The sequence below is a fragment of the Hesperophylax consimilis genome, chromosome 18, assembly GCF_061612785.1.
Source record: "Hesperophylax consimilis isolate HC1 chromosome 18, BYU_Hcon_1.0, whole genome shotgun sequence".
Lineage (NCBI taxonomy): Eukaryota > Metazoa > Arthropoda > Insecta > Trichoptera > Limnephilidae > Hesperophylax > Hesperophylax consimilis.
This window is the reverse complement of record NC_142853.1, coordinates 11,135,772-11,147,269: the sequence shown is the minus strand read 5'-3', so window position 1 is coordinate 11,147,269 and position 11,498 is coordinate 11,135,772. Positions and strand designations below refer to the sequence as shown.

Here is an 11,498-nt window from a genome sequence, read left to right as displayed (position 1 = left end):
AGGGTTTCCCGCAGCCGGCCTCTCCCGATCCATCCCGTCACGCAGTTGGTGGACATACCTCACTCCATGAACCTGGCCACCCCTACTAAGTGACCAAACGCAGTGAACTAATCGAGGTGACCTATGGCAGAGGTTATATTGGTTAACCAACGATTGAACCCATACCCGCCTCGATGTTTTGAAAGTATCTGGCTGTTCAGATAACAAGCTGCGTGACTAACGTTTCGATTCAGAATGTTGGTCTTTCACCGGAGCGATACTAAGAGCATTTCTCACTATGGAGCGTGCCGATAATATTAATTTCTGTGTGATAATGCATAAGAGACCCAACTGCTCCAACTCTAGATAGGATATGTTGTGAAACAGAAGAAAGGCGAAAGAGATGGGGGAGAGGGGGATAAATTGTAACTTGTTAATTAAATTATAGTTATTTTTTCATGATAAATCGACGAAATCTAGTGGAAAATTCAGCACTAACAAAGCCTTCCCTAAAAAAAATGTTTTTTTTACAGGTGAAAAAACTAAAATGATAATAAGCAGTAATTGTCGATTGAAGTACTTTTACATATTGAATTATAGATAGCATGAATTATAGATAGCATAAGCAATAGATTCAAAACAAATGGCTTAATAGCCATTCCTATGCTTAGAACGACCACGGCTCAGCACCACTATTCGTATTTAGGTGTGAGATGGTACAATATATTATTGTCCAAAAATAAAATTAGTGTAACCGAAACTGTGAATTATGAACAATTCAAAAAGTTAATTAAGTCCCTAAAATTGGATAATGTTATATTGTACCCCTAATTTTCTTACACTTACTCAATCTGTAAAAAATATATATTAATTTGATTGTCTTTAAAAAAAAACTACTTTTCTAAATTTTTCTTGATATATTGTACCCTTAATTTCCTCACGCTTACTTAATCTGTAAAAAGATGAATTATTTTGATTATCTTTAAAAAAACAATTTTCTAATTTGTGTACCTATGTTAGTATTATGTTTGTATTTATTTCAAAAGTTTTTGATTATTGTTTAAAAAATCATTAGAACTTAATGTAAAGACTCCTCCCATAAACACGAGCTCCTGGAGCTCAACTTATGGAGAAATAGAATAATAATGAACAAATTATTTATAAGTCTGCATATTGTTATCATTTATAATGTTAAATAATAAAAAATAAAAAATAAAAAAAATATATGGCATGTTGGGAATAAGCCTACGTAGCTCAGCGGTCCAGAGCACCTGACCAGACATCAGAAGGTGCAGGTTCAATTCCTGTCGGCGGCATTTATTTTTACTCGAGAGATATTTTCAATTTGTATGGATATTTCATGCGAGTAGTTAACGCTTATAATAATTTGTTAAATTATTTATTAAGTTATTTGCTCGCATCGGGTATAGAACCCGCGATCTCTGGATCCGGAATCAACGACCTTAACTGCTCGACCATGCAGGTCGCTAAAATAATAATTGCGTGTTATCATTATCATTTTTAGAGGTTATGAAAATATTTTTTTATTTTTTTACTAAACCTGTATTATTACATTTCAAATGTTCCCATTACCGATGTATGCCTTGAAATGACACTCTCTATGGCAGTCCTCCATGTTCTCTGCCTGTTCTGGCTTGTACCTACCTTGGAGGTAATGTAATGTCGCTATAAATAATAATGTACTATCAATTATTTTCAAATTGCTATCGTAAAATAATGAACCAATAAAAACCATTATTTTCACTTTCCAAGTCAGTTTGATTTTCATCACTGTTGGCTAGTATAATGTACAGGATGTAATAATTAAATAATGTATTTAATCGAAAGTCTAATTAATATCCTGGAAAATGTACGAAAAGTGGTGACATTTTTTAACCCCTGGAGGCCCCAATAGGCCTTGAAGGAAATTTATGTGGTTTGATATCTAAAAGGGCCAATGTCAGTTTTTCGGTATATTTTACAGTTTTTGCTTTCAATTTTCGGGAGACAATGATACACTAGATTTACAGGGGTGCTCAAACGGTCGATCGCGATCGACCGGTCGATCGCGAGTGCTTTTTGAGTCGATCTCGAGAAAAATTTCCCATTTTGCATATTATCTTCTTTTTTATTATTTATTTGTAGTTTGTAGAATTCAAAATAGCGCAATCGACTAACTGACGAACATATGTCATCGTGCTTGCGATTAGCATTCGGTAATTACGTGCCATCGTATGAAAAGTGTGCTGAGGACATGCAGTGCCACGCTTCAATATCCAAAGTCATTATTCAGTTAAGTTTAGAAACTAGAACTCGTTTGTTTTTTGTAAGAACCAATAAACTTGCAATTTTGAATAAATATAAGTTTTTTATTGACTTTTTAGTGCAGACCTCCACCTACCTTGACTAAAAAAAATGCATATTGCCAACTAATTTCTATCGTTCCTCCAAATTCTATGTGGATTCGTGGCCATGCAATTATGCAACGTCCCTATATATACACTTATACCTGCGCCACGATACACCCTACCTACATAGATGACAATCCTGCATCACACATACTTGCGCCTCTCAGAGTCGATCGATCGGAATCTAATAATATTGAGGTAGATCGCCAGCAGTTCAAGTTTGAGCACCCCTGCACTAGAAAATCGCTTTTCTTAAAACTAACGCGCAAATTCTACATAGACCTCGTGACATTGGATAAACTGACACTGACATTGACACTTTTAGAAGCAACCCACAGATTTATCACAGTAATTAAATACAACAAATTTTATCAAACTGTTCCATTTGTATCTCTTTTCGTATTAAAAACCTAATAATATAAGTTTTTAAAGTCCTGTACACACTGGGTACGCATGACGTCACAGCCGCGTCGGAGGCTGTCGTGATAAAGCACCTCCGGACAAGTCTTCCCGTAAGTCTCTCAGCGGGGCCCCGCGCAGCCGCACCTTTTAATGGGGTTATTTATGCCCCTCGACCGGCCCGGACCGCTGGCCGCTAAATTTCTAATCAACGACGCCGTCCCGGTCCGGACTATAAATCCACGCAGTGTAAATAGTACATAATATTATTGTTGTTAGAAAATGCACAGATCGACAAGCTTAACTATGCAGTCAACATTGTTGCTATTGTAAATGTTGGGGATGTCGATGTAGTACAGGGTTTTCCATTGAGGTGTTTTTTTGAATAGCCCGCTATTTCGGTAGATGTTACTTTTAAAGCTGTCATTTTTTGACATTTGACAAGTAGAAACAACGTCATTAATAAAAATGGAACGATACACGCTTCAACAACGCATTGAAATTATTAAAATTCACTTTGGTGAATCAAATGCAAATCATCTTGAGTGATGTGGCCCATTTCCACCTCGGTGGCTTCGTCAACAAGCAAAATTGTCGCATCTGGGGCTCGTAAAACCCAAGATTTATTGTTAAAAAGCCTCTTTATCTTCAACGTGTGACTGTTTGGTGCGGTTTATAGTCCGGCGGAGTCATAGGACCTTACTTTTTCGAAAATGAGGCTGGAACAACAGTTACGGTGAATGGATTGCGCTATCGAGAGATGATTAATGATTTTTTATGGCCGGAATTGGATGGTATTAATTTGGACAACGTTTACTTTCAACAAGACGGCGCTACGTGCCACACAAACAACGAAACCATTGATCTTTTGCGATCAAATATCAAAATAACACCTCTTATTGGAGAATCATGTATATGTACCAACAGACTTACGTGAATTTTATTTTGATCATTAAACATAAATTCCTTAAACGTATGATCAACATTCTAGAACTATTGGAAAGAAGGCTGAGGTTGCCAAATCTAGTAATATTCCCTTGTCTTGACTAGGCCTATGAAATTTACTATATTTTGCATCCCCGATTGGGGTATGTTGTGAGGCTGAAGGTAGTAGGGAGATGGGGGAAAGGAAGGTGGAGAAGTATCTGGCTATTCAGATCTGGTCACCAAACATGACCAAACCATTTGAAGCAACATTTCAATTCTGAATAGGTGGTCTTACACCAGGGTGATACTGTTATTGGGGGTGGCATAGTTCCACTAACTCCGGACAGTTTTGACTCTTGTGGAGTAAGTATTCACCTTCAAATCAAATATCATTAAAACCTATAAGTACTGCTTAAGGTATATTGAGAGCGGAATAATTAAAAATCGTTTTGTTTTCATTTCTCCTTTTTGTTCGTCTGCAGAGATAAGTATGTCAAACTATACAGTTATCGTAACTCGGACGAATCTAAATTCATTACACCAATTAAAAGGTTTGGGCGTTCTACGGCGTGCCTAATTTTGGGTTAATTTAATTATCTGGTCAGTTAATCATTCAGTTATTAAAGCAAGGTGATAAAAACGTAGGTAAATTATTAGTAATGTTTTATTCCGGAGGTATTTAAAAATGTTTAACTCTACCATTTGCAATCTCATTTGTCTGTAAATTTGTTTGTTACGTTCCGGTTCCGGTTCAAGATGGTGGCCTTGTTGGATACTACGTTTTTATCCCGCCAGAGTTCGCACATGATCGTGGTTCCTACTACGAACTGTCAAATGTCAAAGAATTTTTTTTTTGTCAAAGTTGGTCTGAGTCTGAGTATTACAATAGCGTATTATCCAAGGTTCATATTTTCAGTTGCGAACTTACCAAATACGAGAGGTCCATAAAATAATATTTCTCTGATGGTTTGTGAATAATGTTTATGTCTCTATTGTTTATATCTCTATTATGATTTGATTTATATCTACAACCTCTCTCCATGGCTATAACTTTGATTATATGTATCGCTTTGAAATTTTTTTGTTTTGTATAAATTTTTTAATTCATATTCCTTTCTCACAAATTTAAATATCTTATTCCATATATGATGCTGTCTCAGTAGAGGTAAAGTAACAAGGAGGAAAACAATAATTATTGGTTTTATTTTACTATATGATACTTATGTACAAACTGATTAAATGTAAACTGTCAATTTCCCGAAAATGAATAAATAAATAAGTATTCTATTGTTTTTAAACGGTGCATTTTAATTTAGAATTTTATCTTTGTAAGTTTGTCAATTTATTGCATAATTATTTATTTGAAAATTTAAGAAGTCACATAAATGGTTTATAATTAAGTAAGTAACCTACTTACAAAAAAAATTAAAAAAATTACAAACTTACTTTTGTTGACGCTATGTCTACTGTTCATAAACCTACAAGTAACTTTGGTACCTACCTAAGCAAAATATTATCATAAAAATGTGATCATTAATTCGTAGAAAAACATAAAAGGCTATCGTGTGACCTAGTGTGTGCGTGAGCAGTTGGTTCTATTTGTATTTACAAAATAATTGTTGTCGAATTGAATTATTCTTTGCCCCATAAGCCATTGTTTTTATTTGTTAAATCAGCTGTGGCACCCGGTTTCGCCTGTAATTTTTAATTAGTAAAATAATTTAATGTTTAATTAAACTTTCCATTGAAAACAACTCCAAGTGGCGTTTTCATTGTAACTTCAAAAGATCGCCCCGAATGGAAACCACACTGTAAACTGAACATACCTAGGTATTTGGTCTAATTTGTAATTTAAAAAAAATATAAACATCACCAATTAGAGTTGCAAATAACAAAAAACTGAAAACAAACTTTCTTAATTGTAGTACCCACCTATCAATTTACTCTCAATTTCAGCAAAGATCTGATATTAAAATTAATTATTTGTTTTAAAAATTCTTAGTATTTATTCATTAGGTTTATCATAACACTAATATAATGTTAGTGTGATGTGTGGTAATAAGGTTGAATATTTAAGCGATAGATGGCGCTAATCATAAAGCTTACTCCAGAGTCCGTCAGATGTCGCTAGAGTGTAACGAACAAGCTTCTCGAACTAGAGAATTACCGACCCTCGGGTAATGAACAGATAGCAAAATCCAGACCTATTTATTGTAACGTAAATAAACACAATTATAAGTAAAACCTTTCACTTTTTACAAAGAGTTTCCAATACCGAAATCTGCACAGTAAAGCAGATATAACAGTTAGTAAGTACCAAGTAGGTACCTACCAGGCGCGGTCCCTTCATACATACTTTAGATGCTGCGCATTCCTTATTTTCTATATTTAAAATAAATATAATTATAATTATTTATTTATTACCAATTAAGAAAAGCTTAGTACTTATTTTGTCTAGTCGTACAGCACTAGGTAATCGCAATTAAATGACGGACAGAAATACATTCTCAATACTCGATTATCGCGTAAGCACACAGACACCAGCAACAGAGTGGATTGGATTCCATGTTTTTTCTGAATCCACGAAGTTGAAAAGAGTTTGATATTCGCGCAAGTGAATCCAAAGCACAAAAAACGACTTTAATGCTTATAGGCATAGTGCCCAGAATAGCATGCCCGAAGCTTGGATTGTTTTTATCCGTGGGCTAGTCCATAGATTTTCACGTTTTATAGTAGACATAAACTTCAGCATCTCTTATACAAAAAGTCACCGACCGCCACTGGCTACCTACCTACACAAGAAAGCGAAAGAAGATGATGTTATGAATAAATCGACTTAAATTAATCACAAGAAACACTCTAATGCCTTATGCCAATGACATAAATAATATAGACAGTTTTTATTACAAAATGATGCCGAGTCTCCATAAAAATTTATTACAAATTCTAAATTTTCCCAGCCATTCGATTATAATTTTTTTTTGGCTCAAAATTCTCAATTCATTAAAGTGCCAACATTATTTTAAATGAATGAAATAATAGTATTCATTTTTAAATTATCTTATCGCGGCAAAAATAATTTTATTTTTACACGCGATTTCCTGATGATAAATTCAAAAGTTTGGCGTTAAGACTGATTTTCACAGATCACACAAATAAAATAAATGATGACAGAACAAAAGGGATGTGTTACATTGTAAGAATAGTGTGATTTAATTTCTAATACATATTCCTTTTACCTTGTCTGCCCAATTTTTCGTGAGACAGAAATAATAGAGCAAAGAGTGAGTGCCAGGAAATAGTTGTGTGGCGATCAATTCTCTCTGCCTACCCTTGTGGGGAACGGCGTGATGATTTTTCATGAGAGATTATTATTATTTACAATACAATGGTGAAATACGACGAATAAAATCAATGCAACACATATTAAGGGTTTTATGCAAACATAAAAAAAAAACACCATGAAAATCGATAGAAAAATGTGTGTATTTGGGCATTTTAGTTAAAGCTTTTATTTATTTATTTTTTCATGTTCTCCATAAAACGGTTATACACCAATATATCATGGAGAAGATTACAAATAAAAAAGTTTACAGAGGCAGTTTTACTATTTTGTGACATGTGTTAAAAGATAGTTACTGAATTGTCTGTAGGTGACATTGAAAATGTCGATGGCTAATGCAGAATCGTTAAGCAGTTGAGTCGCTCTGTTTATTGGCGCGTTCTGATAGGCAGAAGTCCTCGCTTTCGGAGCATATAAGAGTGCATGGGATCTCCCTCGAGTATAATTGTTAGGGACATAAAAGTTAACCTCTTTCAACATAGGCGGATTGTGTATTGTACCAGAGATTAACTTAAAAAAGTGTTTGCCTAAAAATAAATAAATTTAAATAAAAATAAATTTACACGTTTTTATCATTTTTATACTTTCCATTCCGTCACTTTTACGTTTTTTTTATCATCAACTCCAATTACTATGGACGGGATTATTTTTTCAGTGCAGAAATTCTGGGAATAACTACCATAATATGTTCCCCTCATTGCCCAGAATACTAATGGAGGGTTATAATGTGGATTCTTCAGTGGGCATCTTCAATTTATAACTTAAAAATGTGAAATATTGTTACTGAGGCAGTTCAGTCGTGTACAAAAGAAAACAAAATAATATAAGTAATATAATTATACAAAATTATTCCCCTGTAAAAAGCCCTTAAAACGGCATTAAAAATAAATATATGGTCACATAATGGAAACTAACGAATTCTAATCCAGAAATGTTAAACTTGATGTTTTTTCAATGTTGGTCCCAATTTACGTAAAAACTGTATATTTTCCAAAAAAAATTGTTACGTAAGCTGTTTAAGTAACCATAAAAATAATCTTATAGATCTAAAATAGACCGGTGAGTGGCTGAGTTGACATCGCGTTTGGGTCCCACCCAGACGTAGTGTGTTCAATTATTCGGCTGACTAAGTCCTCAATCACAACAAAAGCAACATTTTCCGCTTACTGTGGTGGTAGTAGATGATTTTACCAGGTTATTCGTAACCCGGGGATGTTTTTCTTTCTTAAAAATAAATATTAAAAATAATAATTTCAATATCAGATGTTTTTCATTGAATTTAGAAATAAGACATGGTTAAAACATACTACAATTGTATTATAAAAGATTTCCAATACTTCATAACGCATAACTATGAAAAATCTATTCAAAATCGTAAGACATGTCAACGCACAAACTTTGGCGAAAATACACATTTTTTTTATTTATGGGTAGCAAAGCCAGCCAAATAGCTCCGAGTCAAATGGCTCCGAGCCAAATGGCTATGCCGTGTGCGTCCAGCTTAAAAAATCCTTCGATTTATCCTGCCGGCTGCGCCAGCTGTTCTGTTCCGACAAACAGTTCTCCAACTCGTCGTGGAAGGAGATTATAAATAATTGGTTCTTTGTGATAAATCAGGGATTTATTAATACTTCGCGTGTTACAATGGTGACTCGATAGTCTACCTTACTAGAAGCTGGCTAATTGAGATCTGAAACACTAAGTTTGTCTGGAAGCATTCCAACTGGTCCTGGCGACTACTGGCTACTAGCTGCCATCTTGCGGACTTTCACGCAAGCTCTATGCACTGCCCTCTATGAGTGCATCTATGAAGCTCTTACTTCTCAACAAATCACAATACTTTTTTCTAGTTTGTGAAGGCTCATCGTTTCGCTGCATCTTCGACATCTACCATCATAATATTATCTATGGTTTGGGCATAAATAATAAACTAATACACACTCCATAGACAAATATTAATAGCAGAGCTGTGTGGGGAACAGGCGTTTCATTGTAGCCCGGGATTTATCGGTACACAAAACGCTTTAGTTGTTATTTGCTAATAAAAAATACCATTAATACATTGTGATGCAAATTAAACACACGCATTGAGGCAGGAGTTATGAACCTTTTAAAATAAATAATATAGATATTTTCTCATGTGTACTAGTAACTTCTGTATTTTGTAATTACTGTTATAAAATTCTTCACAATTTTGATCAAGATTTCAATGCTTAATTTCCTTGGTCTTAATTTCTTTGATTCTCATGCTGATTTGTTCGCTTTTGGGAACAGCTCGTATGATTTCATAGGAAATGATCAAAACGATGTTAGAAAGAGAAAACACCACGCTTTTATTCAAATTTAGAAGTTAACCACAGAAGAATTATTATGTAACCAAAGGTTTCGACCGCAATTCGAAAAAAAAATTTGAAAGTTCCGTGATATTTTTATTCATTATTTTTGTACGACACAAAAGTGAGGCGACAGTATTATTTATAATACATTGTCTAATAATAAATTAAGTGCGTTTTTTCAGTTATTTATAATTCAGTTTTTGACGAAAAACGTAAGATGGGCCATTTTTATTTTATTTTTACTTATATTTTAGTGTTTGGATATGTTCAAAAATATTCTGAAGGTTAAAGCGGTTATTGAGCCGTAACGGTTAATAAATATGTGTTACACAATACGCGCGAAATCCGTACTTGGAGACCCCATAGCTGATGATAGAAATCATGAAATTTGCTGGAAATATATATTATGTATAGTTGCATTATCCTTTCTTTAATGCTTAACGTGTTATATTATCTTCCACGTGTTGCTTGAAGAATAATTTTTGAAGTGAAACTTCTTTAGGCGCGTAATGGATTTTCGGGGACGGAGTAAAACCGAGTCAGGATCGACACGAAAATGCGGGTACCCCCACCACCGCTCACCGTTCACTGTCCCTCTCTCACCATATGCGCTTGTTGAGGTGGGGGAGCCGCTCACGAACGTTCTCTCTCTTCTCTTCTTTCCTCTCTCTCAGACACCAGCGAACTGCGCCACGCCAAGCATCAGCTGCTTGGTTAGTATACTGCGTCGTGAGTGTAATACGAGTGAAATACGTAATTGATTGTGGTTCATACGGTTTGGTACAGAATTTCAGTGTTAAAAATGAGTAGTGACGAGATAGAGGTGATGAACACATCATTGTCATTGTAATTTCTTTGTAATTTTTAATTGTAATATTGTTATTTATGTAATATTGTATACTTGTGAATAAATTGAAAATTTTTGGAACTATACATTAATCGAACGTCATTCATCTATAAGAAAATATTAGAAAAAGCAAATCCATGCTTCGTCGTTGAATTATTTAACCTCTAATTTTCAAACTAACCTAAGAGAGAAAATAGAGATGATGAAATGAAAATAGAGAGAGAGGAATACTAGAAGTTTCACTTCTGTCTTGCGTAGGCTTGACACACCCACTTTTTTTTTTATTGTTATTATTTAAAAAAAACAAATAGTAGAAATCGGAACACGAAAAAAGACACGAGTCACTCGTTAAAATAATTATATTATTCAGATTTTTTAATCGTAAATAAGCATAAGTACAAATAACGATAAATTATCACGATGCAATCTTCTCTGTTACGAATCAAATCTATTATAAACAATTAATTTAAATAACATTTCCTGGGGTTATCAAGAAGTGTACCTATTTACATCTTATATTATAAATAAACAGTAATCATCTCACTAGTACCTAGTACCTAAGCTACTTTGGCTAGGTACGTATGGTAAAAATTGTTTCTAAATCTTCTCCATCACGACCGTCGGTTCCATGGTGTAACGGTTAGCACTCAGGACTCTGAATCCTGCGATCCGAGTTCAAATCTCGGTGGAACCTGATCTTTTTGCTCAATATTTTTTTTTATTCATTTATCTCTCCTTATCATTACTGAATGTTCGAGTACCCAAGATTAATAGATATATGTTATGACTTTTGAAATAGAACGATCGCTTGATATTTTATTATAAAAGTATTTTTCTTTTATATTTCTCTCTTCTCTCTTCTCTCTTCTCTCTTCTCTCTTCTCTCTTCTCTCTTCTCTCTTCTCTCTTCTCTCTTCTCTCTTCTCTCTTCTCTCTTCTCTCTTCTCTCTTCTCTCTTCTCTCTTCTCTCTTCTCTCTTCTCTCTTTCTCTCTTCTCTCTTCTCTCTTCTCTCTTCTCTCTCTTCTCTCTTCTCTCTTCTCTCTTCTCTCTTCTCTCTTCTCTCTTCTCTCTTCTCTCTTCTCTCTCTCTCTCTCTCTTCTCTCTTCTCTCTTCTCTCTTCTCTCTTCTCTCTTCTCTCTTCTCTCTTCTTCTCTCTTCTCTCTTCTCTCTTCTCTCTTCTCTCTTCTCTCTTCTCTCTTCTCTCTTCTCTCTTCTCTCTTCTCTCTTCTCTCTTCTCTTCTTCTCTCTTCTCTCTTCT

General features: G+C 34.5%; 1 non-coding gene across 1 annotated transcript; it reads left to right on the top strand.

Annotated features, from left to right (window-relative positions):
• Nucleotides 1–10,861: 10,861 nt before the first annotated feature.
• On the top strand, nt 10,862–10,933 carry TRNAQ-CUG (transfer RNA glutamine (anticodon CUG)). Its single transcript has one exon. It is a non-coding gene; the product is annotated as a tRNA-Gln (tRNA).
• The last annotated feature ends 565 nt before the right edge of the window (nt 10,934–11,498 follow it).